A 25,848-nucleotide genomic window follows, 5' to 3' on the forward strand; every position below is an offset into this window, starting at 1 on the left:
GGTGCGACACCCGTTACCTCCCAGTATTTATGAAGGTTTGGAGACAGTCTCAAGCCAAGTGGTGATTGTACCTGTGTGGAACTCTAAATAGTGATTTTCTCTGGGGGAAGAAGATTAGCAGGTGTCTTGGTGTGAAGTATGAAGCCTGCCGGACGTGTGAGCTCAAGTCAGGAGCAGAAGAGCTGCGAGGCAGACATTAAGAAACTTTATTGGAAGTCTTAGAGAGGAAGCAATTTTGGAGAGTGATGGAGCTGAGCACCCCGAGCATCAAAATCTGCGATAAGCTCATTAATCTTTTGTCAGGGGCAGCTATCAGTGCTTGATAGTGTACCCAGCAATCATTATGGACATATGAGTATTTAGAATATATATTTTTTAAGACAGTGAGCTAAAATAAGGAGTTTGAGTTCGGAGGACATGCTGGAGAGAGGAGTGGTACATCTTCTCTCAATGGTGGTCAAGGGGCAGCTGAGGAAGTGGAGGCCCCAGCAGCGTGGCCTGAGAGGAAGCTCCTGGCAGCGTGTCAAGACATGTCCCTCGCTTGGACCCTTCCAGTTTGGGGGAATACCCCCCACAGTCAGTCGATGCGGTGTGGCATTGAAGGGCGAAATTTAATGCTGGGATTTAGTTTATTCTTTATGTTCTGTTTGGAAAATATTTTTATTGGCATGGTAATGGAATTGCAGGTTTGTTTGGGTAGGAGTTCGTGAAAAAACTTTAAGGTTAGAGAAAATGTCGATGGAGGAACTTCGAAACCAGGGAAGAAGTTAATGGAAGAACTTAGGGACTCAAGAAGAAGTGTATGCTGAACTCTGTATTAGAGCAGAACTCCATAGTGAGGAGTAGATGTCAAGCAGCGTTGAGGAATTACACGTGGCTCTGTGGAATCAGTGGTGAAGCATCATTGTTGTTGGATTAGGACTTCGTTGTGCAGCAGATTGGGAGAGCTGCAGAAGGGCCTTTCCTAATATTTTGGAGGACATAGAGATATATATTGGGAGTGAGCCTCTAGGAGCAGAACAGAGGTTCATGGAGGATACACAGGAATGTATAAGGGGAGTGCTTGAATGCTCATTGGCATGTAAGACGCAGTGTAAGGAGAGAGACTGATTTTTTCTTTTGTTGGGGAATATTTATATGACGATGTTTCTGGTGTTTCAGCTCCAAGCTGAGTTTCATATACTTTTTAGGGCTGAGAATATAATAATGTAGTGACAGGATTTAACCCCCATGTAGTGAGGGAGTAGTAAGCGGTAAGCCAAGAGTTGAGCAGCCACTTGATATGGACAGTTAGTTAGGTCAGGATATGATACTGGAATGCTTCCGGGTTGTGGCAAGTTAGAGTGTCGTATGATAATGTTCTTTTTTATGTCATGCATTGTGTATGTTTTCTGTCTTTGTGTTTGCATTGTGTTTTTTTTTTCATTAAGTGTATATGTTAGCTGGCTTTTTCTCTTGTCCTGATTAAGTGTCCCAGAAAGCGAGAGAGAGAGAGGGTCATGGCTGTGGAAAGGATACTAATTCACGAAAGGGGAATATAGGAGATCATTCTAAACAAAGAGAGAGTGGGAAGTCACTGCGGCTCGAGTAGAGTGTGTGTACACAAGACAACGAGGCCAGATTTGGAGCCGCACTCTTAAGTGTGTGATACTGAACCCCTTTCCGAGATCAAGAGGTGTACAGGGTGATCTCCTAGGTAAACTACAAGCACTCTAGTGTCCATTGCTGGTCGACCGACGGTAGTGGAAGTGTGGCTGCCGAGGATGGTTGGTTGTTCCGTCAGGGAGTGATTGGGGACGTTGTATTCACCTAGTTGTGCTTGCGGGGATTGAGCTCTGCTCTTTCAGCCTGCATCTCAACTATCAATAAATCAAGTGTTACTAACTACTAACTAACTAGTTTTGTTTTCAATCCCCCCCCCCCCCCGTCAGGAAGCAGCCCGTAACAGCTGTCTAACTCCCAGGTACCTATTTACTGCTAGGTAACAGCGGCATCAGGGTGCAAGAAACACTGCCCATTGTTCCTCGCAGGGGCCGGGAATCGAATCCAGGCCGGCGAATCGAACCCGGGTCGGCGAATCGAACCCGGGAATCGAACTGGATTACGAGTCCCGCGCGCTGTCCACTCAGCTACCAGCGCCCATTGTCCGCCTGTACGCAAGCAACAGTCTGGTGTAACAACCACAGATCTCTTTTGGAGGTTAAAGCCCCAAAATCCCCAACCCCCCTCAGGGCAAAACAGTGTGTACTCACCTAGTTGTGATTGCAGGGATTAAGCTTCGGCTCTTTGGTCCCGCCTTTCAACTGTTAATCAACTAATGTACAGATTCCTGAGCCTACTGGGCTCTATCATATCAACATTTGAAACTGTGTATGGAGTCTGCCTCCACCATAAGGTGATGTGGGTGTACTCACCCATCTATTTGTACTCACCAATTTATGCTTGCGGGGGTTAAGCTTTGGCTCTTTGGTCCCGCCTCTCAATCGTCAATCAACTGGTGTACAGATTCCTGAGCCATCTATCAGGGGTTCTATCACATCTACATTTGAAACTGTGTATGGAATCAGCCTCCACCACATCACCGCCTAATGCATTCCACCTGTTAACTACTCTGACACTGAAAAAGTTCTTTCTAACGTTCCTGTGGCTCATTTGGGTACTCAGTTTCCACCTGTGTCCCCTTGTTCGCATACAACCAGTGTTGAATAGTTTATCCTTGTCTACCCCTGTCAATTCCCGTGAGGATTTTGTAGGTTGTAATTATGTCTCCCCTTACTCTTCTGTCTTCCAGTGTCGTAAGGTGCATTTCCCGCAGCCTTTCCTCGTAACTCATGCCTTTTAGTTCTGGGACTAGTCCAGTGGCATACCTCTGAACTTTTTCCAGCTTCGTCTTGCGCTTGACAAGATACGGGTTTCATGCTGGGGCCGCATACTCCAGGATTTGTCTTTCATATGTGGTATACAAGATTTTGAATGATTCCTTACACAGGTTCCTAAAGGCTTTCTGATGTTAGCCAGCCTCGAATATGCCGCAGACGTAATTCTTTTTATGTGGGCTCCAGGAGACAGGTTTGGTGTGATATCAACTTCTTGATCTTTCTCTCTGTCCGTTTCATGAAGTACCTCATCTCCCATTCTGCATCCTATGACTGGCCTCGTGTTTCCACCGCCTAGTTTCATTACTTTACATTTACTCAGGTTGAACTTTAGCAGCCATTTGTTGGAACATTCATTCAGTCTGTCTAGGTCATCTTGTAGCCTCCTACTATCATCCTGTTTCAATCCTCCTCATAATTTTTGCATCATCAGCAAAAGGTGAGAGAAACGAGTCTATACCCTCTGTGATATCATTTAGATATATCAGAAACAGTATAGGTCTGAGGACTGACCCCTGCGGGACGCCACTTGTAACTTCTCACCAATCTGAGACCTCACCCCTCACAGTGACTCTTTGTCTTCTGTTGCTTAGGTGCTCTCTTATCCAATGGAGTACCTTCCCTTTCACTCCAGCCTGCATCTCCAGCTTTTTCACTGGCCGTCTTGTGCCGTACTGTGTCAAAGGCTTTCTGACAATCAAAAAATATGCAGTCTGCCCACCCCTCTCTTTCTTGCCTGATTTTTGTTGCCTTGTCGTAGAATTCAGTTAACCCTGTGAGGCAGGACCTGCCATCCCTGAACCCATGTTCATGCTGTGTTACAAAGTTCCTTCGCTCCAGATGTTCCACTAGCTATTTTCCGCACAATCTTCTCAATCAGCTTGCATGGTATGCAAGTTAGGTTCACTGGCCTGTGGTTCAGTGCCTCCTGTCTATCCCCTTTCTTGTATATCGGGCCTACATTAGCTGCTTTCCAAATTTCTGGCAGTTCCCCTTTTGCCAGTGATTTGTTATACACTATGGAGAGTGGTAGGCACAGTAGTTCTGCTTCTGCCTTTAGTATCCAAGGGGAGATTTTATCTCGGCCTATAGCCTTTGTCACATCCAACTATAGTAAAAGTTTCCTTACTTCCCCACTGATAATCTCAAACTCTTCCAGTGGTTCCTGGTTAACTATTCCCTCTCTTATCTCTGGAATTTCTCCTTGCTCTGTGTGTGTGTGTGTGTGTGTGTGTGTGTGTGTGTGTGTGTGTGTGTGTGTGTGTGTGTGTGTGTGTGTGTGTGTGTGTACTCACCTATTTGTGCTTGCAAGATCGAGCATTGACTCTTGGATCCCGCCTTTCTAGCCATCGGTTGTTTACAGCAATGACTTCTGTCCCATTTCCCTATCATACCTAATTTTAAAATTATGAATAGAGTTTGCTTCCACAACCTGTTCCCCAAGTGCATTCCATTTTTCCACTAATCTCACGCTAAAAGAAAACTTCCTAACATCTCTGTGACTCATCTGGGTTTCCAGTTTCCATCCATGTCCCCTCGTTCTGTAATTATTACTTGAAAACATTTCATCTATTTCCACTTTGTCAATTCCCCTGAGTATTTTATATGTTCCTATCATATCTCCTCTCTCCCTTCTTTTCTCTAGTGTCGTAAGGTTAAGTTCCCTCAGACGTTCTTCATATCCCATCCCTCGTAACTCTGGGACAAGCCTCGTCGCAAACCTCTGAACCTTCTCTAGTTTCCTTATGTGTTTCTTCAGGTGGGGGCTCCAGGATGGCACGGCATATTCTAAGACTGGTCTCACGTAGGCAGTGTAAAGCGCCCTAAAAGCCTCCTCACTTAGGTTTCTGAATGAAGTTCTAATTTTCGCCAGTGTAGAGTACGCTGCTGTCGTTATCCTATTTATATGTACCTCATAAGTTAGATTAGTCTCTTTCTCGAATCGTTACAGGTAGGCAGTTCCCCTTCATTGTGTACTGTCCTTTTGGTCGTCTATCACCTGATCCCATTTCCATAACTTTACATTTACTAGTGTTGAACTCCAGTAGCCATTTCCCTGACCATCTCTGCAACCTGTTTAAGTCCTCTTGGAGGATCCTACAATCCTCATCTGTCACAACTCTTCTCATTAATTTTGCATCATCCGCAAACATTGACATGTATGATTCCACTCCTGTAAACATATCATTTACGTAAATTAGAAATAGGATTGGGCCCAGCACCGATCCTTGAGGTACTCCACTCGTTACTGTTCGCCAGTCTGACTTCTCGCCCCTTACCATTACCCTCTGGCTCCTTCCTGTTAGGTAGTTCCTTACCCATGCTAGGGCCTTTCCGCTTACTCCTGCCTGCCTCTCAAGTTTGTAAAGCAGTCTCATGTGCGGTAATGTATCAAAGGCCTTTTGGCAGTCAAGAAATATGCAGTCTGCCCAGCCTTCTCTGTCCTGCCTTATCCTTGTTACTTTGTCATAGAATTCTAGAAGGTTTGTTAGGCATGATTTCCCTGTCCAGAACCCATGTTGGTGCTTGTTTACAAACCCAATGCTCTCCAGGTGCTCAACAAATCTTAGCCTAATTATTCTTTCAAGTATTTTGCAGGGGATGCTTGTCAGTGATACGGGTCTGTAGTTAAGTGCCTCCTCCCTATCACCTTTCTTGAAAATCGGTACGACATTTGCCTCCTTCCAGCAACTGGGCAATTCTCCCGACCTAAGTGACTCATTAAAGATCATTGCCAGAGGCACGCTGAGAGCCTGCACTGCCTCTTTTAGTATCCACGGTGATACTTTGTCTGGTCAACCGCTTTAGTTGCATCCAGTGTTGTCAACTGTTTCATTACCTCCTCTGCTGTCACCTCTATATCTGATAGTCTTCCATCTAGGGTAATCTCGTCTAACAATGGTAGCTGCTCAGGCTCGGTTGTGAACACTCCATGGAAACTTGCATTCAGTACCTCACAGATTTCCTTGTCGCTTTCTGTATATGCCCCTTCTGTTTTCCTCAGTCTTGTCACTTGGTCATCTACCGACATCTTCCTTCTTATATGGCTATGTTGTAATTTAGGTTGCTTTTTCGCTTTGATTGCAATATCATTCTCATAATTTCTTTCTGACACTCGTCTTATGTTAATGTTATCGTTCCTAGCTCTGTTACATCTAATCCTGTTTTCCTCTGTCCTTTGTCTTCTTTACTTCCTCCACTCCCTCCTGCTTCTCACTTTTGCTTCCTGACACTGTCTATTAAACCATGGGTTATTATATTCCCTCCTGCGTTTTTCCTTTACTGTTGAAATAAATCTCTCTTCAGCCTCCTTGCATTTCCATATGACTTGGTTCATCATATCTTGCACTGCTTTTCCTCTAATTTCTTCCTCCCACTGCACTTCTCCCAAGTAGTCCCTTATCCTTCTGTAGTCCCCTCTTCTGTAATCAAGTTTCCTTACTCGGACGACTTGTCCTTTGGTCGCAATTTTAAGCTCCATCATGTAGTCAAAGACTAGGACACAATGGTCACTGGCTCCTAGTGGTATTTCATGTTCTAAATGTTCAATGTCTTCTACATTCTGGGTGAAAACGAGGTCTAATAGGTTGGGCGTATCCCCTCTTCTTTCCCTAGTGTCTTCCTTCAAATGCTATGTTAGGAAATTCCTGTCAATAACGTCTACTAGCTTCGCTCCCCTGGTCTCCTCCCAGCCATGGGGATTCTTCGTTTCCCAATCTATCTCTCCATGATTTAGGTCTCCCATGACCAGCAGCTTCGCTATCATTCTATGCGCTATAGTTGCTGCCCTCTGCAGTTCATCTATACATGCCTTGTTGCTGTCCTCATACTCCTGCCTGGGCCTTCTACTGATTGGTGGGGGATTGTAGAGTAACAAGATTACAATCTTCTTCCCATCCACTGTCAGAGTTCCATGTATGGAGTTCGTGCTTTCATTGGTACCCGGCTTTTCCAGCTCATCAAACTTCCATTTCGGCTTTATTAGGAGTGCAACTCCTCCTCCCTGTCTCTGTGTCCTTTCTTTTCTCATCACCTGGTACCCCTCTGGAAAGATTGCGTCCAAGATCATGCCATTTATTTTAGTTTCCACTATTGCCACTATGTCTGGGTCTGTCTCACTTTTTCTTATATTTCTTCTTACTATCTTCTTACTCTTTATGCGTATGTACTCACCTAGTTGTACTCACCTAGTTGTGTTTGCGGGGGTTGAGCTCTGGCTCTTTGGTCCCGCCTCTCAACCGTCAATCAACTGGTGTACAGATTCCTGAGCCTATTGGGCTCTATCATATCTACACTTGAAACTGTGTATGGAGTCAGCCTCCACCACATCACTTCCTAATGCATTCCATTTGTCAACAACTCTGACACTAAAAAAGTTTTTCTAATATCTCTGTGGCTCATTTGGGCGCTCAGTTTCCACCTGTGTCCCCTTGTGCGCGTGTCCCTTGTTTTAAATAGCCTGTCTTTATCTACCCTATCAATTCCCTTGAGAATCTTGAATGTGGTGATCATGTCCCTCTTAACTCTTCTGTCTTCCAGCGAAGTGAGGTTTAATTCCCGTAGTCTCTCATCGTAGCTCATACCTCTCAGCTCGGGTACTATTCTGGTGGCAAATCTTTGAACCTTTTCCAGTTTAGTCTTATCCTTGACTAGATATGGACTCCATGCTGGGGCTGCATACTCCAGGATTGGCCTGACATATGTGGTATACAAAGTTTTGAATGATTCTTTACACAAATTTCTGAATGCCGTTCGTATGTTGGCCAGCCTGGCATATGCCGCTGATGTTATCCTCTTGATATGTGCTGCAGGAGACAGGTCTGGCGTGATATCAACTCCCAAGTCTTTTTCTTTCTCTGACTCCTGAAGAATTTCCTCTCCTAGATAATACCTCGTATTTGGCCTCCTGCTCCCTACACCTATCTTCATTACATTACATTTGGTTGGGTTAAACTCTAACAACCATTTGTTCGACCATTCCTGCAGTTTGTCCAGGTTTTCTTGAAGCCTCAAACAGTCCTCTTCTATCTTAATTCTTCTTATAATTTTGGCATCGTCCACAAACATTGAGAGAAATGAATCTATACCCTCCGGAAGATCATTTACATATATCAGATACAAGATAGGACCGAGTACAGAGCCCTGTGGGTCTCCACTGGTGACTTCACGCCAATCGGGGTCTCACCTCTCACCGTAACTCTCTGCTAAGGTACTCCCTTATCCACTGGAGCATCTTACCAGCCACACCTGCCTGTCTCTCCAGCTTATGTACCAGCCTCTTATGCAGTACTGTGCCAAAGGCTTTCCGACAATCCAAGAAAATGCAGTCCGCCCAGCTCTCTCTTTCTTGCTTAATCTTTGTCACCTGGTCGTAGAATTCTATTAAACCAGTCAGGCAAGATTTACCCTCTTTGAACCCATGTTGGCGATTTGTCACGAAGTCCCTTCTCTCCAGATGTGATACCAGGGTTTTTCTCACAGTCTTCTCCATCACCTTGCATGGTATACAAGTCAAGGACACTGGCCTGTAGTTCAGTGCCTGTTGCTTGTCGCACTTTTATATATTGGGTCCACATTCGCCGTCTTCCATATTTCTGGATGGTCTCCCGTCTTCAGTGACCTACTATACACTATGGAGAATGGCAAGCAAAGTGCCTCTGCACACTCTTTCAGTACCCATGGCGAGATCCCGTCTGGACCAACAGCCTTTCTATCATCCAGATCCAGCAGGTGTCTCTTGACCTCCTCTCTCGTAATTTCGAACCCTTTCAAGGCCGCCTGGTTTACTTCCCTTTCTCCTAGCACAGTGACCTCACCTTGTTCTGTTGTGAAGTCCTCCTGGAACCTCTTGTTGAGTTCTTCACACACCTCTTTGTCATTCTCTGTATACCTGTCCTCGCCTGTTCTAAGTTTCACTACCTGTTCTTTCACTGTTGTTTTCCCTCTGATGTGACTGTGGAGTAGCTTTGGTTCGGTTTTGGCTTTGTTTGTAATATCATTTTCATAACTTTTCTCTGCTATTCTTCTCACCCTGACATACTCATTCCTGGTTCTCTGGTATCTCTCTCTCTCTCTGCTTTATAGTGTTCTGTTATTCCGGAAGTTCCTCCACGCCCTTTTGTTCAGTTTCGTTGCTTCCATACATGCCCTATTATACCATGGATTCTTCTTTTGCTTCTCAGATTTTTCCTTTTGGGCCGGGATGTACCTGCTTACTGGCTCCGGACACTTTTAGGTGACATAGTCCATCATATCTTTTGCAGACTTAGCTCTGAGGTCTGTGTCCAATCTTATATCCGTTAGGAAACCTCTCATCTAATAACTACCCTTTCGGTTTGTCGGCCTTTTGTTCATCTAGTTCTTTTTGGGGGGGAGATAATTCCTAGCTCTACCAGGTACTCAAAGTTCAATACACTGTGATCACTCATTCCCAAGGGTGCTTCCATCTTGACTTCCCATATATCCCACTCATTTTGGGATCTATCAAATCAAGCATTGCTGGTTCATCTTTGCCACAATCGACTTGAGAATGGTCCAGGACGGACCGAAACGTCGTCGTCCCTTCAACTTCTAGTGTGTGGTCTGGTCAACATACTTCAGCCACGTTATTGTGACTCATCGCCTGCATTCTCCTCTCATTCTTGTTGGTTCCTTGATGTGCTGGCTTAGAAAGTTTCTTGTTGCCACGTCCAGCAGCTTAGCTCTCCATGTTTCTGGTCCTCCATGTGGGTCTCTGTTCTCCTAATCTATCTTCCCATGGTTGAAGTCTCCCATGATTAGTAGTCCAAATCCATTCCTGCTAGCAACAGAAGCTGCTTTCTCTATTATGTTAATGGTGGCCATGTTGTTTCTATCATATTCCTGTCTGGGTCTTCTGTCATTTGGTGGTGGATTATATATGACTATGACTATAGTTTTTTACCCTCCAGTTGTTATTGTACCTGTTATGTAGTCACTGAAACCTTCACATCCCTGAACAACCATCTCCTCAAATTTCCAGCCTTTTCTTACCAGCAGGGCTACACCACCACCACCTCTTCCTTCTCTCTCTTTCCTCATAACATAATAGTCCTGTGGGAACACTGCATTTGTTATGGTTTTCGTTAGCTTTGTTTCTGTGAGAGGTATTATGTCTGGGTTTTCCTTTATCACCTATTCTCCAAGTTCATTTGCTTTATTTGTAATTCCATCTATGTTAGTGTACATTGCCTTGAGGCTCACTTTCTTCTGTCCCTTCTTAAATCGCCTCCTTGATGAGTGTTCTGCTGGTGGGGGAAGCTGTTCCATGGGCGTGAGGATTTGTGAGGTGGATAACAGGGTCGCAGATGACACTGAGATGAGGGGTGGGGGGGGGGTCAAGTGAAGGGGAGGGACAGGGAGGGTATGGGGTGAAAGGGGACGAAGGACAGGAAGGAAAGGTTGGGGAGGGGGAACTTGGCGGGAGGAGGGGAGGGGTAGAAGGGTGGGGATTGGGTGTGGGGGGAGGGAGATTTGGCTGAGTATTTGAGTGGGGGCAGCGAGGGTTTGGGGTAGGGGGGTTTCTATGCAGAGGAGGGTGGTGGGATTGCCCTCCCTGCTGGTGTTACTGGGTAGCTGGTTGTGGGTTTCCCCCTTCACCTCTGGGCATGATGTGTTGGGAGCTGTGATTTCCTGGTTTTCCCCTCTCGCCCTGCGCTTCTTCCTTGCTTCTGCTGCCATGGCCCTCTCCTCCCTCATCATGTCCCTTTGGAGGAATACTTTTTTTAATTCTCCCACATGTTGCAGGTGGCATTTCTTTGTTAGAATCATCTCCTTTGTGTTCTCGTTTGCAAACACTATCTTTCACACATGGTCTTGGTCTTTTTTGTGCCAGCCTAGCCTGAAAACATTCTCAATGCTATGCTCAGCTCCTTCCATGTCTAGTGCCTTCAGTATTTCATTCACTGCCGCTTTGACTTTATCATTCCACTCTTTCCTATTAGAGCCTTCCTGTCTTTAATACCCACAGCTACCACTGATCTTTTCCTTTCCAGCAACTGGGTAGTGGAGCGTGCCACTTCCTGTGAGGTAGCTGCTTTCATGGCTACCTCCATCACTGCAGACATTACTTCAGATTTTTTTGTAGCATTTCTGCAAATGTTGCTTTTATTGTGGCATTCTCTTCCAAAATACAATTACCACCTTCTCCCTGGGTGGTTATCTGAGTCTCAGCATCGATACTGTTCTCTTTGAGGGCACTAATCTCCTCCTTTGCTGCTGTCAGCTTCCTTTTTAGGTCGCTTATTTCATTCTTCATTTCCTGCATCATTTACTGCATCTCACTCTTGATGTCCTCCATAAAATTGGCCCAACATTTCCTTCATTTCGTCACCTGGACTTTTCCCTGTTCCCCTGTTACCTCTGGCTGTCATGCTTGACCCTGTTCCTAGTTGTGCCGTGATAGGATTTGTCAGAAGGCAGAGTGGGGAGAGAGAGAGAGAGAGAGAGAGAGAGAGAGAGAGAGAGAGAGAGAGAGAGAGAGAGAGAGAGAGAGAGAGAGAGAGAGAGAGAGAGAGAGAGAGAGAGTGGGAGAGAGAGAGTGGGAGAGAGAGAGTTACTCGAAAGGAAGTCACCTTCGTCGCCCTTTGTTACTCTATGGCAGTCCCCTTCTGTACAAAAATTATGCTAAACTTTTGGGGTTAATCTTTGACATTCGTTTGTCTTGGCCTCCCCATATATTTTACTTCTGAGCTGAATGTTCTAATGCTCTCACCCCAAAGTTTTGTCCCATACTTCCTTCTCAGGGTTGTGCCTCAGCTCTGGTGACTTTTGTTCATCCCCTATCAAGAGAAAATATATAGGAAGATAATTTCCCCTATCATGAAATGGACGTCTTGTCGCTCCAGGATAATCGAAATCGATAAGCGTTCCTTACTTCCCGAGGTCTCTGCAACATCCCCATTCTCGCTTTTCCCATGCTCAGGTTGTTGGCCCTCTGGTGGTTCCCTTTCACCATCTTCTTTTTTGTATTCAGATGTCACGCTTTCTCTCAGTTTGTGTAGACAATGTCTCTTCTTGTGTGATTCCATTCTTACTTCCTTGGTGGGTCCCACTTGTGAAGTTTTGCAAGTCTTGGACCCTTAAGGTAAAAGCATCTACCCCTCCATGTTCTGAAACACCTTTTCATTGAACATTTTTATTCACACTGCATTCTGTGGCCCTCTTTAAGAATGCATTCAGGTCTGCCAACGGTGTTGGATACTCTGTTGTCTTTCCAGACCAAACCTATATGAACTGTATGCTATAAGAAAAACGACTGGGGCTGCGAAGCAACGCGAACTAGCGACCAAGGCATTACCAGGCAAATACTCTGCCACTGTACCACTGTGACTTAAAAAAAAGTCATTCAGCCGAATTTCATCTGAAATTACAGGAGCTTGGAAGACCCTCCTGAAGCCAGTCCAAGTTTTATACATGACCACCAAGCACTTAGGTGAAGGGCATAGTAGTAGTTCTACACCATACAACTGATTTCAGAAGAAATCTGGTTGTATGACTTATCAAGTCAGCAGTTGTACAGTGGCAGAGCATGAGGCTGGTAATTCCTTGGTCGAGGGTTCGCACCCCACCTCACAGTCCAGTGAATTGTCTCATTGATATATATCAATGGTATATTAGTTTGATTTTCTGAATGCTATCTTGTATGCCCTTCGTCGATTGTTTTTCTGTCGTCAGCGGACATTGTTTTCGTGGTTGACTCTCATAGTGCTCTCATTGCTTTGGCATCTTTCAACCCTATACATCCAGTGGTAGTAGAAATCAAATATTGTTTGTTTCTCATCTCTAGCAGTTTTGAGGTTGAGTTTTGCTGGGTTCCCAGTGATATTTCCTGCCATATTCGTATTTCCTTTAATGCCTGTGTGGACACTTCCGGTAAGGAGGCTATCCGCACTTGCCTTCAATATTTTCATATCTGATGTTTGCCTTGCAAAATGTTTCAGTTCATGTTAGAATATAAGTCTGAGTCTTTTATTTATTTATTTTTTATTTTAATTAATTTTTTTTTTTTTTAGTTATTTATTTATTTACTTAAAGGCACAATGGGTTTGTAAGAGTACCTAATATAAGGTAGTTTTTCATTCTTGCAAAGCAATTAACACACGTAGCGTTCAGGCAGATATGAGATGCTTATTTTATATGAGAGAATGTGACTCTCATATCACTCAACACTCGGTGTTATCACTCAACACTAGATGTTATCACTCAACACTCGATGTTATCACTCAACACTCGGTGTTATCACTGAACACTCGGTGTTATCACTCAACACTCGGTGTTATCACTCAACAATCGATGTTATCACTCAACACTCGGTGTTATCACTCAACACTTGATGTTATCACTCAACACTCGGTGTTACACTCAACACTCGGTGTTATCACTCAACACTCGGTGTTATCACTCAACACTCGGTGTTATCACTCAACACTCGGTGTTATCACTCAACACTCGGTGTTATCACTCAACACTCGATGTTATCACTCAACACTCGGTGTTATCACTCAACATTCGATGTAATCACTCAACACTCGGTGTTATTACTCAACACTTGATGTTATCACTCAACACTCGGTGTTATCACTCAACACTCGGTGTTATCACTCAACACTCGGTGTTATCACAACACTCGCTGTTATCAGTCTACACTCGGTGTTATCACTAACTATTCGGTGTTATCACTCAACACTCGGTGTTATCACTCAACAATCGATGTTATCACTCAACCCTCGGTGTTATCACTAAACACTCGGTGTTATCACTCAACACTCGGTGTTATCACTCAAAACTTGATGTTATCACTCAACACTCGGTGCTATTACTCAACACTCTGTATTATCACTCAAAACTCGGCATTATCACTCAACACTCGGTGTTATCTTTCAACACTCGGTGTTATCACTCAACACTTGATGTTATCACTCAACACTCGGTGCTATCACTCAACACTCGGTGTTATCACTCAACACTCGGTGTTATCATTCAACACTCGGTGTTATCACTCAACACTCGGTGTTATCACTCAACACTCGGTGATATCACTCAACACTCGCTGTTATCAGTCTACACTCGGTGTTATCGCTAACTATTCGGTGTTATCACTCAACACTCGGTGTTATCACTCAACAATCGATGTTATCACTCAACCCTCGGTGTTATCACTAAACACTCGGTGTTATCACTCAACACTCGGTGTTATCACTCAAAACTTGATGTTATCACTCAACACTCGGTGCTATTACTCAACACTCTGTATTATCACTCAAAACTCGGCATTATCACTCAACACTCGGTGTTATCTTTCAACACTCGGTGTTATCACTCAACACTTGATGTTATCACTCAACACTCGGTGCTATCACTCAACACTCGGTGTTATCACTCAACACTCGGTGTTATCATTCAACACTCGGTGTTATCACTCAACACTCGGTGTTATCACTCAACACTCGGTGATATCACTCAACACTCGCTGTTATCAGTCTACACTCGGTGTTATCGCTAACTATTCGGTGTTATCACTCAACACTCGGTGTTATCACTCAACAATCGATGTTATCACTCAACCCTCAGTGTTATCACTAAACACTCGGTGTTATCACTCAACACTCGGTGTTATCACTCAAAACTTGATGTTATCACTCAACACTCGGTGCTATTACTCAACACTCTGTATTATCACGCAAAACTCGGCATTATCACTCAACACTCGGTGTTATCTTTCAACACTCGGTGTTATCACTCAACACTTGATGTTATCACTCAACACTCGGTGCTATCACTCAACACTCGGTGTTATCACTCAACACTCGGTGTTATCATTCAACACTCGGTGTTATCACTCAACACTCGGTGTTATCACTCAACACTCGGTGTTATCATTCAACACTCGGTGTTATCACTCAAGACTCGATGCTATCACTCAACACTCGGTGTTATCACTCAACACTCGGTGTTATCATTCAACACTCGGTGTTATCACTCAACACTCTGTGCTATAACTCAACACTCGGTGTTATCACTCAACATTCGGTGTTATCACTCAACACTCTGTGCTATAACTCAACACTCGGTGTTATCACTCAACATTCGGTGTTATCACTCAACACTCGGTGCTATCACTCAACACTCGGTGTTATCACTCAACACTCGGTGTTATCACTCAACACTCGGTGCTATCACTCAACACTCGGTGTTATCACTAAACACTCGGTGTTATCACTCAACACTTGATGTTATCACTCAACACTCGGTGTTATCACTCAACACTCGGTGTTATCACTCAACACTCGGTGTTATCACTCAACACTAGGTGTTATCACTCAACACTCGCTATTATCACTCAACACTCGCTGTTATCACTCAACACTCGGTGCTATCACTCAACACTCGGTGTTATCACTCAACACTCGGTGTTATCACCCAACACACGATGTTATCACTCAACACTCGGTGTTATCACTCAACACTCTGTGTTCTCACTCAACACTCGCTGTTATCACTCAACACTCGGTGTTATCACTCAACACTCGGTGTTATCACTCAACACTCGGTGTTATCTTTCAACACTCAGTGTTATCATTCAACACTCGGTGTTATCACTCAACACTCGGTGTTATCACTCAACACTCGGTGTTATCACTCAACACTCGGTGTTATCATTCAACACTCGGTTTTATCACTCAACACTCGGTGCTATCAATCAACACTCGGTGTTATCACTCAACACTCGGTGTTATCATTCAACACTCGGTGTTATCACTCAACACTCGGTGCTATCACTCAACACTCGGTGTTATCACTGAACATTCGGTGTTATCACTCAACACTCTGTGCTATAACTCAACACTCGGTGTTATCACTCAACACTCGGTGTTATCTTTCAACACTCAGTGTTATCATTCAACACTCGGTGTTATCACTCAACACTCGGTGTTATCACTCAACACTCGGTGTTATCACTCAACACTCGGTGTTATCATTCAACACTCGGTTTTATCACTCAACACTCGGTGCTATCAATCAACACTCGGTGTTATCACTCAACACTCGGTGTTATCATTCAACACTCGGTGTTATCACTCAACACTCGGTGCTATCACTCAACACTCGGTGTTATCACTGAACATTCGGTGTTATCACTCAACACTCTGTGCTATAACTCAACACTCGGTGTTATCACTCAACATTCGGTGTTATCACTCAACACTCGGTGCTATCACTCAACATTCGGTGTTATCACTCAACACTCGGTGTTATCACTCAACACTCGGTGTTATCACTCAACACTTGATGTTATCACTCAACACTCGGTGTTATCACTCAACACTCGGTGTTATCACTCAACACTCGGTGTTATCACTCAACACTCGCTGTTATCACTCAACACTCGCTGTTATCACTCAACACTCAGTGCTATCACTCAACACTCGGTGTTATCACTCAACACTCGGTGTTATCACTCAACACACGGTGTTATCACTCAACACTCGCTGTTATCACTCAACACTCGCTGTTATCACTCAACACTCGGTGTTATCACTCAACACTCGGTGTTATCACTCAACACATGATGTTATCACTCAACACTCGGTGTTATCACTCAACACTCGGAGTTATCACTCAACACTCGATGTTATCACTCAACACTCGGTGTTATCACTCAACATTCGGTGTTATCACTCAACACTCGGTGTTATCACTGAACACTCGGTGTTATCACTCAACACTGGGTGTTATCACTCAACAATCGATGTTATCACTCAACACTCGGTGTTATCACTCAACACTCGGTGTTATCTTTCAACACTCAGTGTTATCATTCAACACTCGGTGTTATCACTCAACACTCGGTGTTATCACTCAACACTCGGTGTTATCATTCAACACTCGGTGTTATAACTCAACACTCTGTGCTATAACTCAACACTCGGTGTTATCACTCAACATTCGGTGTTATCACTCAACACTCGGTGTTATCACTCAACACTCGGTGCTATCACTCAACACACGGTGTTATCACTCAACACTCGGTGTTATCACTCAACACTTGATGTTATCACTCAACACTCGGTGTTATCACTCATCACTCAGTGTTATCACTCAACACTCGGTGTTATCACTCAACACTGGCTGTTATCACTCAACACTCGCTGTTATCACTCAACACTCAGTACTATCACTCAACACTCGGTGTTATCACTCAACACTCGGTGTTATCACTCAACACACGATGTTATCACTCAACACTCTGTGTTATCACTCAACACTCGCTGTTATCACTCAACACTCGCTGTTATCACTCAACACTCGGTGTTATCACTCAACACTCGGTGTTATCACTCAACACATGATGTTATCACTCAACACTCGGTGTTATCACTCAACACTCGGTGTTATCACACAACACTCGGTGCTAGCACTCAACACTCGGTGTTATCACTCAACATTCGGTGTTATCACTCAACACTCGGTGTTATCACTGAACACTCGGTGTTATCACTCAACACTTGGTGTTATCACTCAACAATCGATGTTATCACTCAACACTCGGTGTTATCACTCAACACTTGGTGTTATCAATCAACACTTGATGTTATCACTCAACACTCGGTGTTATCACTCAACACTCGGTGTTATCACTCAACACTCGATGTTATCACTCAACACTCGGTGTTATCACTCAACACTTGATGTTATCACTCAACACTCGGTGTTATCACTCAACACTCGGTGTTATCACTCAACACTCGGTGTTATCACTCAACACTAGGTGTTATCACTCAACACTCGCTATTATCACTCAACACTCGCTGTTATCACTCAACACTCGCTGTTATCACTCAACACTCGGTGCTATCACTCAACACTCGGTGTTATCACTCAACACTCGGTGTTATCACTCAACACACGATGTTATCACTCAACACTCGCTATTATCACTCAACACTCGCTGTTATCACTCAACACTCGCTGTTATCACTCAACACTCGGTGCTATCACTCAACACTCGGTGTTATCACTCAACACTCGGTGTTATCACTCAACACACGATGTTATCACTCAACACTCGGTTTTATCACTCAACACTCGGTGTTATCACTCAACACTCTGTGTTATAACTCAACACTCGCTGTTATCACTCAACACTCGGTGGTATCACTCAACACTCGGTGTTATCACTCAACACTCGGTTTTATCACTCAACACTCGGTGCTATCAATCAACACTCGGTGTTAACACTCAACACTCGGTGTTATCATTCAACACTCGGTGTTATCACTCAACACTCGGTGCTATCACTCAACACTCGGTGTTATCACTCAACATTCGGTGTTATCACTCAACACTCTGTGCTATAACTCAACAGTCGGTGTTATCACTCAACATTCGGTGTTATCACTCAACACTCTATGTTATCACTCAACACTCGGTGTTATCACTCAACACTTGATGTTATCACTCAACACTCAGTGCTATCACTCAACACTCAGTGTTATCACTCAACACTCGAGGCTATCACTCAACACTCGGTGTTATCACTCCACACTCGGTGTTATCACTCAACACTCGGTGTTATCACTCAACACTCGGTGTTATCACTCGACACTCGATGTTATCACTCAACACTCGGTGTTATCACTCAACACTTGATGTTATCACTCAACACTCAGTGCTATCACTCAACACTCAGTGTTATCACTCAACACTCGAGGCTATCACTCAACACTCGGTGTTATCACTCCACACTCGGTGTTATCACTCAACACTCGGTGTTATCACTCAACACTCGGTGTTATCACTCAACACTAGATGTTATCACTCAACACTCGATGTTATCACTCAACACTCGGTGTTATCACTCAACACTCGGTGTTATCACTCAACACTCGGTGTTATCACTCAACACTCGATGTTATCACTCAACACTCGGTGTTATCACTCAACACTCGATGTTATCACTCAACACTCGGTGTTATCACTCAACACTCGGTGTTATCACTCAACACTCGGTGTTATCACTCAACACTCGGTGTTATCACTCAACACTCGGTGTTATCACTCAACACTCGGTGTTATCACTCAACACTCGGTGTTATCACTCAACACTCGGTGTTATCACTCAACACTCGGTGTTATCACTCAACACTCGGTGTTATCACTCAACACTCGGTGTTATCACTCAACACTCTGTGCTTATCACTCAACACTCGGTGTTATCACTCAACACTCGGTGTTATCACTCAACACTCGGTGTTATCACTCAACACTTCGGTGTTATCACTCAACACTCGGTGTTATCACTCAACACTCGGTGCTTATCACTCAACACTCGAGTGTTATCACTCAACACTCGGTGTTATCACTCAACACTCGATGTTATCACTCAACACTCGGTGTTATCACTCAACACTCGGTGTTATCACTCAACACTCGGTGTTATCACTCAACACTCGCTGTTATCACTCAACACTCGCTGTTATCACTCAACACTCAGTGCTATCACTCAACACTCGGTGTATATCACTCAACACTCGGTGTTATCACTCAACACTACGATGTTATTCACTCAACACTCGGTGTTATCACTCAACACTCGCTGTTATCACTCAACACTCGCTGTTATCACTCAACACTCGCTGTTATCACTCAACACTCGGTGTTATCACTCAACACATGATGTTATCACTCAACACTCGGTGTTATCACTCAACACTCGGTGTTATCACTCAACACTCGGTGCTAGCACTCAACACTCGGTGTTATCACTCAACATTCGTGTTATCACTCAACACTCGGTGTTATCACTGAACACTCGGTGTTATCACTCAACACTTGGTGTTATCACTCAACAATCGATGTTATCACTCAACACTCGAGTGTTATCACTCAACACTCGGTGTTATCAATCAACACTTGATGTTATCACTCAACACTCGGTGTTATCACTCAACACTCGGTGTTATCACTCAACACTCGATGTTATCACTCAACACTCGGTGTTATCACTCAACACTTGATGTTATCTCTCAACACTCAGTGCTATCACTCAACACTCAGTGTTATCACTCAACACTCGAGGCTATCACTCAACACTCGGTGTTATCACTCCACACTCGGTGTTATCACTCAACACTCGGTGTTATCACTCAACACTCGGTGTTATCACTCAACACTTGATGTTATCACTCAACACTCGATGTTATCACTCAACACTCGGTGTTATCATTCAACACTCGGTGTTATCACTCAACACTCGGTGTTATCACTCAACACTCGATGTTATCACTCACCACTCGGTGTTATCACTCAACAATCGATGTTATCACTCAACCCTCGGTGTTATCACTCAACACTCGTTGTTATCACTCAACACTCGGTGTTATCACTCAACACTCGGTGTTATCACTCAACTCTCGATGTTATCACTCAACACTCGGTGTTATCACTCAACACTCGATGTTATCACTCAACACTCGGTGTTATCACTCAACACTCGATGTTATCACTCAACACTTGGTGTTATCACTCAACACTCGACGTTATCACTCAACAGTCGGTGTTATTACTTAACACTTGCTGTTATCACTCAACACTCGGTGTTATCACTCAACACTCGGTGTTATCACTCAACACTCGATGTTATCACTCAACACTCGGTGTTATCACTCAACACTTGATGTTATCACTCAACACTCAGTGCTATCACTCAACACTCAGTGTTATCACTCAACACTCGAGGCTATCACTCAACACTCGGTGTTATCACTCCACACTCGGTGTTATCACTCAACACTCGGTGTTATCACTCAACACTCGGTGTTATCACTCAACACTAGATGTTATCACTCAACACTCGATGTTATCACTCAACACTCGGTGTTATCATTCAACACTCGGTGTTATCACTCAACACTCAGTGTTATCACTCAACACTCGATGTTATCACTCACCACTCGGTGTTATCACTCAACAATCGATGTTATCACTCAACCCTCGGTGTTATCACTCAACACTCGTTGTTATCACTCAACACTCGGTGTTATCACTCAACACTCGGTGTTATCACCCAACACTCGATGTTATCACTCAACACTCGGTGTTATCACTCAACACTCGATGTTATCACTCAACACTCGGTGTTATCACTCAACACTCGATGTTATCACTCAACACTTGGTGTTATCACTCAACACTCGACGTTATCACTCAACAGTCGGTGTTATTACTTAACACTTGCTGTTATCACTCAACACTCGCTGTTATCACTCAACACTCGGTGTTATCACTCAACACTCGGTGTTATCACTCAACACTCGCTGTTATCACTCAACACTCGGTGTTATCACTCAACACTCGGTGCTAGCACTCAACTCTCGGTGTTATCACTCAACACTCGGTGTTATCAATCAACACTCGGTGTCATCACATATAATATTCTCCCCATGCTGAATCAATATATTCATTATATATATTTAACATAACGTTTATTTAGTTTTGTTGTAGCTGTAAACTTAACACATAATTATTATATTTCATACTTTTTATCATTTTGTTTATTAATTGTCTATATATATATATATATATATATATATATATATATATATATATATATATATATATATATATATATATATATATATATATATATATTTATGTGTGTGTGTGTGTATATCACGAAAATAAACACGTGATTAAGAATGTGGCAATGTCAGACCACGGAGGAAAATGAAACAGGAATTTCCTTAAGTACTTTCGTATATTAAATACATCTTCAGAAGGATTCCTTCTGAAGATGTATTTAATATACGAAAGTACTTAATTAAATTCCTGTTTCATTTTCCTCCGTGGTCTGACATTGTCATATATATATATATATATATATATATGTATATATATATATATATATATATATATATATATATATATATATATATATATATATATATATATATATATATATATATATATATATATATATAGTACTGAATCTTTAATATACATTCCTGTATTCAATTTTCTCTTAAAATTAATTATTTACAATTATTATAAACGAGTGCATTGAAGCATATTTTTTTGTTTCAGAAGCTAAAGTAAACAGAAGCCCTTTTATTGTCACAATTATGTTATGGAAATTACTTATGTCTTCTGTTAAGCTTCACCTGTGTTAGTCATGCTGACTGCTCATTACGCCACCTGTTGCATTGCTTCTCAGTTGAGTATGATATCATGTGATCCTACACCACAGCTTCATGTTTCACGTACTTCCCTACAACAGCTTCCTTTCTCACGCACTTTCTTCCAACAGCTTCGTGTCTCACGTTCTTCCTTCCAACAACCTCGTGTCTCACGTACTTCCTCCCAACAGCTTCGTGTCTCACGTACTTCCCCCCAACAGCTTCGTGTCTCACGTACTTCCCCCCAACAACTTCATGTCTCACGTACTTCCCCCCAACAGCTTCGTGTCTCACGTACTTCCTTCCAACAGCTTCGTGTCTCACCTACTTCCTCCCAACAGACACGTGTCACCTCGGGCTGTGGACGGCGACAACACGACGCAGTACCACTCACTGGGCACCTCCCCGTCACAGTCCTGGTGGAGGGTCGACCTGGGAGCCTTCTTCACCATCACCTCCGTCGACATCTACTCTAACCCCAGTGTTGCTTCTCGGTTTAGAAACGTGGAGGTACGGTGCAATATGTATGCCGTCATTTGACTTTATTATTATTGTACGAACATTAATTGAGTGTACATAAGTTTGTCGGACGTTTTTCCTCAGCAAGTGCAAATCTGCTGTGCCTAAGTGGAGGTTTTATAGTGTTTACAGGTTATCTCATTCTTGGCTTTGGAGTCGCCTCACAGACATTCTTGGTCTTTTTGTCACCTCACAGTCATTCTTGGTCTTGGAGTCGCCTCACAGACATTCTTGGTCTTGGAGTCGCCTCACAGACATTCTTGGTCTTGGAGTCGCCTCACAGTCATTCTTGGTCTTGGAGTCACCTCACAGACATTCTTGGTCTTGGAGTCGCCTCACAGTCATTCTTGGTCTTGGAGTCACCTCACAGACTTTCTTGGTCTTGGAGTCGCCTCACAGACATTCTTGGTCTTGGAGTCGCCTCACAGTCATTCTTGGTCTTGGAGTCACCTCACAGACATTCTTGGTCTTGGAGTCGCCTCACAGTCATTCTTGGTCTTGGAGTCACCTCACAGACATTCTTGGTCTTGGAGTCGCCTCACAGACATTCTTGGTCTTGGAGTCGCCTCACAGACATTCTTGGTCTTGGAGTCGCCTCACAGACATTCTTGGTCTTGGAGTCGCCTCACAGTCATTCTTGGTCTTGGAGTCACCTCACAGACATTCTTGGTCTTGGAGTCGCCTCACAGACATTCTTGGTCTTGGAGTCGCCTCACAGTCATTCTTGGTCTTGGAGTCGCCTCACAGATATTCTTGGTCTTGGAGTCACCTCACAGACATTCTTGGTCTTGGAGTCGCCTCACAGTCATTCTTGGTCTTGGAGTCGCCTCACAGTCATTCTTGGTCTTGGAGTCGCCTCACAGACATTCTTGGTCTTTTTGTCACCTCACAGTCATTCTTGGTCTTGGAGTCGCCTCACAGACATTCTTGGTCTTGGAGTCGCCTCACAGTCATTCTTGGTCTTGGAGTCGCCTCACAGACATTCTTGGTCTTGGAGTCGCCTCACAGTCATTCTTGGTCTTGGAGTCACCTCACAGACATTCTTGGTCTTTTTGTCACCTCACAGTCATTCTTGGTCTTGGAGTCACCTCACAGACATTCTTGGTCTTGGAGTCGCCTCACAGTCATTCTTGGTCTTGGAGTCGCCTCACAGACATTCTTGGTCTTTTTGTCACCTCACAGTCATTCTTGGTCTTGGAGTCGCCTCACAGACATTCTTGGTCTTGGAGTCGCCTCACAGTCATTCTTGGTCTTGGAGTCGCCTCACAGACATTCTTGGTCTTTTTGTCACCTCACAGTCATTCTTGGTCTTGGAGTCGCCTCACAGACATTCTTGGTCTTGGAGTCGCCTCACAGTCATTCTTGGTCTTGGAGTCACCTCACAGACATTCTTGGTCTTTTTGTCACCTCACAGTCATTCTTGGTCTTGGAGTCACCTCACAGACATTCTTGGTCTTGGAGTCGCCTCACAGTCATTCTTGGTCTTGGAGTCGCCTCACAGTCATTCTTGGTCTTGGAGTCGCCTCACAGACATTCTTGGTCTTGGAGTCGCCTCACAGACATTCTTGGTCTTGGAGTCACCTCACAGACATTCTTGGTCTTGGAGTCGCCTCACAGACATTCTTGGTCTTGGAGTCGCCTCACAGACATTCTTGGTCTTGGAGTCGCCTCACAGACATTCTTGGTCTTGGAGTCGCCTCACAGACATTCTTGGTCTTGGAGTCACCTCACAGACATTCTTGACCTTAGAGTCACCTCACTGACCCAATGAGATAGAAAATGAAAATGTCTTGAACAAATCCACAAGGGCCGTGACTAGGATTCGAACCTGTGTCCGAGAGCATCCCAGACGCTGCCGTAATCGACTGAGCTACAACATGGTCAAAATGAGTTGAAACCGAAGTTCTACTGAACTTACTGGATCCAGTAAGTTCAGTTGAACTTCGGTTTCCACTCCTCTTTAACCATGTCGTAAGCTCAGTCGATTAGGGCAGCATCTAGGATGCTCTCAGATGCAGGTTCGAATCCTCATCACGGCCCTTGTGGATTTGTTCATTTGATGCATCACTCAATTGTGATTTCTGTGTGTAATGAAAATGTCTTCATAACCGTCTTTCCGAAGTTGGAGACCAGACGCTTGGGGCATTGTATAGCTTTTGGTTAGGTTTTAATTATTTTGTCCCTATTTGTTTTATTAATTATTACGTTTTCCCTTCAAGACAAACAGCGATCTCATTTATTCAGTCCTGATAACAGTAATGGACTCTTTATTCCCTTTTCAAATTTTTGTTTATTCAATCTACAGTTTATTATTTTATAATATTGGTTCAGCGATTCTTCTGCCTTGTATTACATAACATTTGAATGATTTATTCCATTTTATAACGCTTGTTTCAGGTCTTATTTTCTTTTGTTTTTTTGTTTAATAAATTTATTTAACATCCGGCTGGTGTTTCCGCTCACACTTCCATCTTGTGCCATGTGAAACATTGCTTTTAATTTTCTTGAAGTTTTCCCCATGTCTGGAGACGCCAACACCTTTGGCGGAGTTTGTGGGTTTTCTTGCATATCCGAGTTCAACTGCTCTTGATCTGTTGAATATTAAATATCAAATAAAGCGAAATAAAATATAAAACGAAGGATTGTATCAATGGTTGTAGGACAAAATATGAAAAATGCAATGGGAAAAGGTATAACAAACTAGGTTTGTTGTAAGAATTTTCCAGAATGTTTATCTACACATGGGAGAATGGGAAGCTGGACCCACGTGGGGACCTGACTCAGCAAGGTCGCATCCCCTGGGGGAATTGGCGGTGAGAATAACTGGCACCTTTGTTCACAAGTTTCGTATAATGAATTATTCTAAGTATTCAGTAATTTAGAGAAATTAGCCTTCATTCATTTTGTATTAAAATTGAATTGTATAATATTCCTGGTTATAGTATCAAGAGTATTCTAATTATTAGAAGAATGAGTTAAGTCACCATCAGTGACGTCACGAGCCAGGACTATGCTGTAGTGCGGAGTGACCTCGTCGACCTGGCGGTCACAGGTCAGCAGAGGTTCCGCATTCAGTAATTCTCAAAGGTCAAATAGCCATTTTGTGATCGGGAATAGCTCTTCCTTAAGATGCTAGTGTAATTTAACTTCAGTTAAAAAATTCAACCAATCTGGATCATTCAGTGCAACAGAGGTTAATTGTTAAACTTAAGCCTTGCAAGTAACTAAGATACTAGGCGCAACAATACACTGCTCTAGTC

This window comes from Procambarus clarkii, chromosome 50, assembly GCF_040958095.1.
Source record: "Procambarus clarkii isolate CNS0578487 chromosome 50, FALCON_Pclarkii_2.0, whole genome shotgun sequence".
Lineage (NCBI taxonomy): Eukaryota > Metazoa > Arthropoda > Malacostraca > Decapoda > Cambaridae > Procambarus > Procambarus clarkii.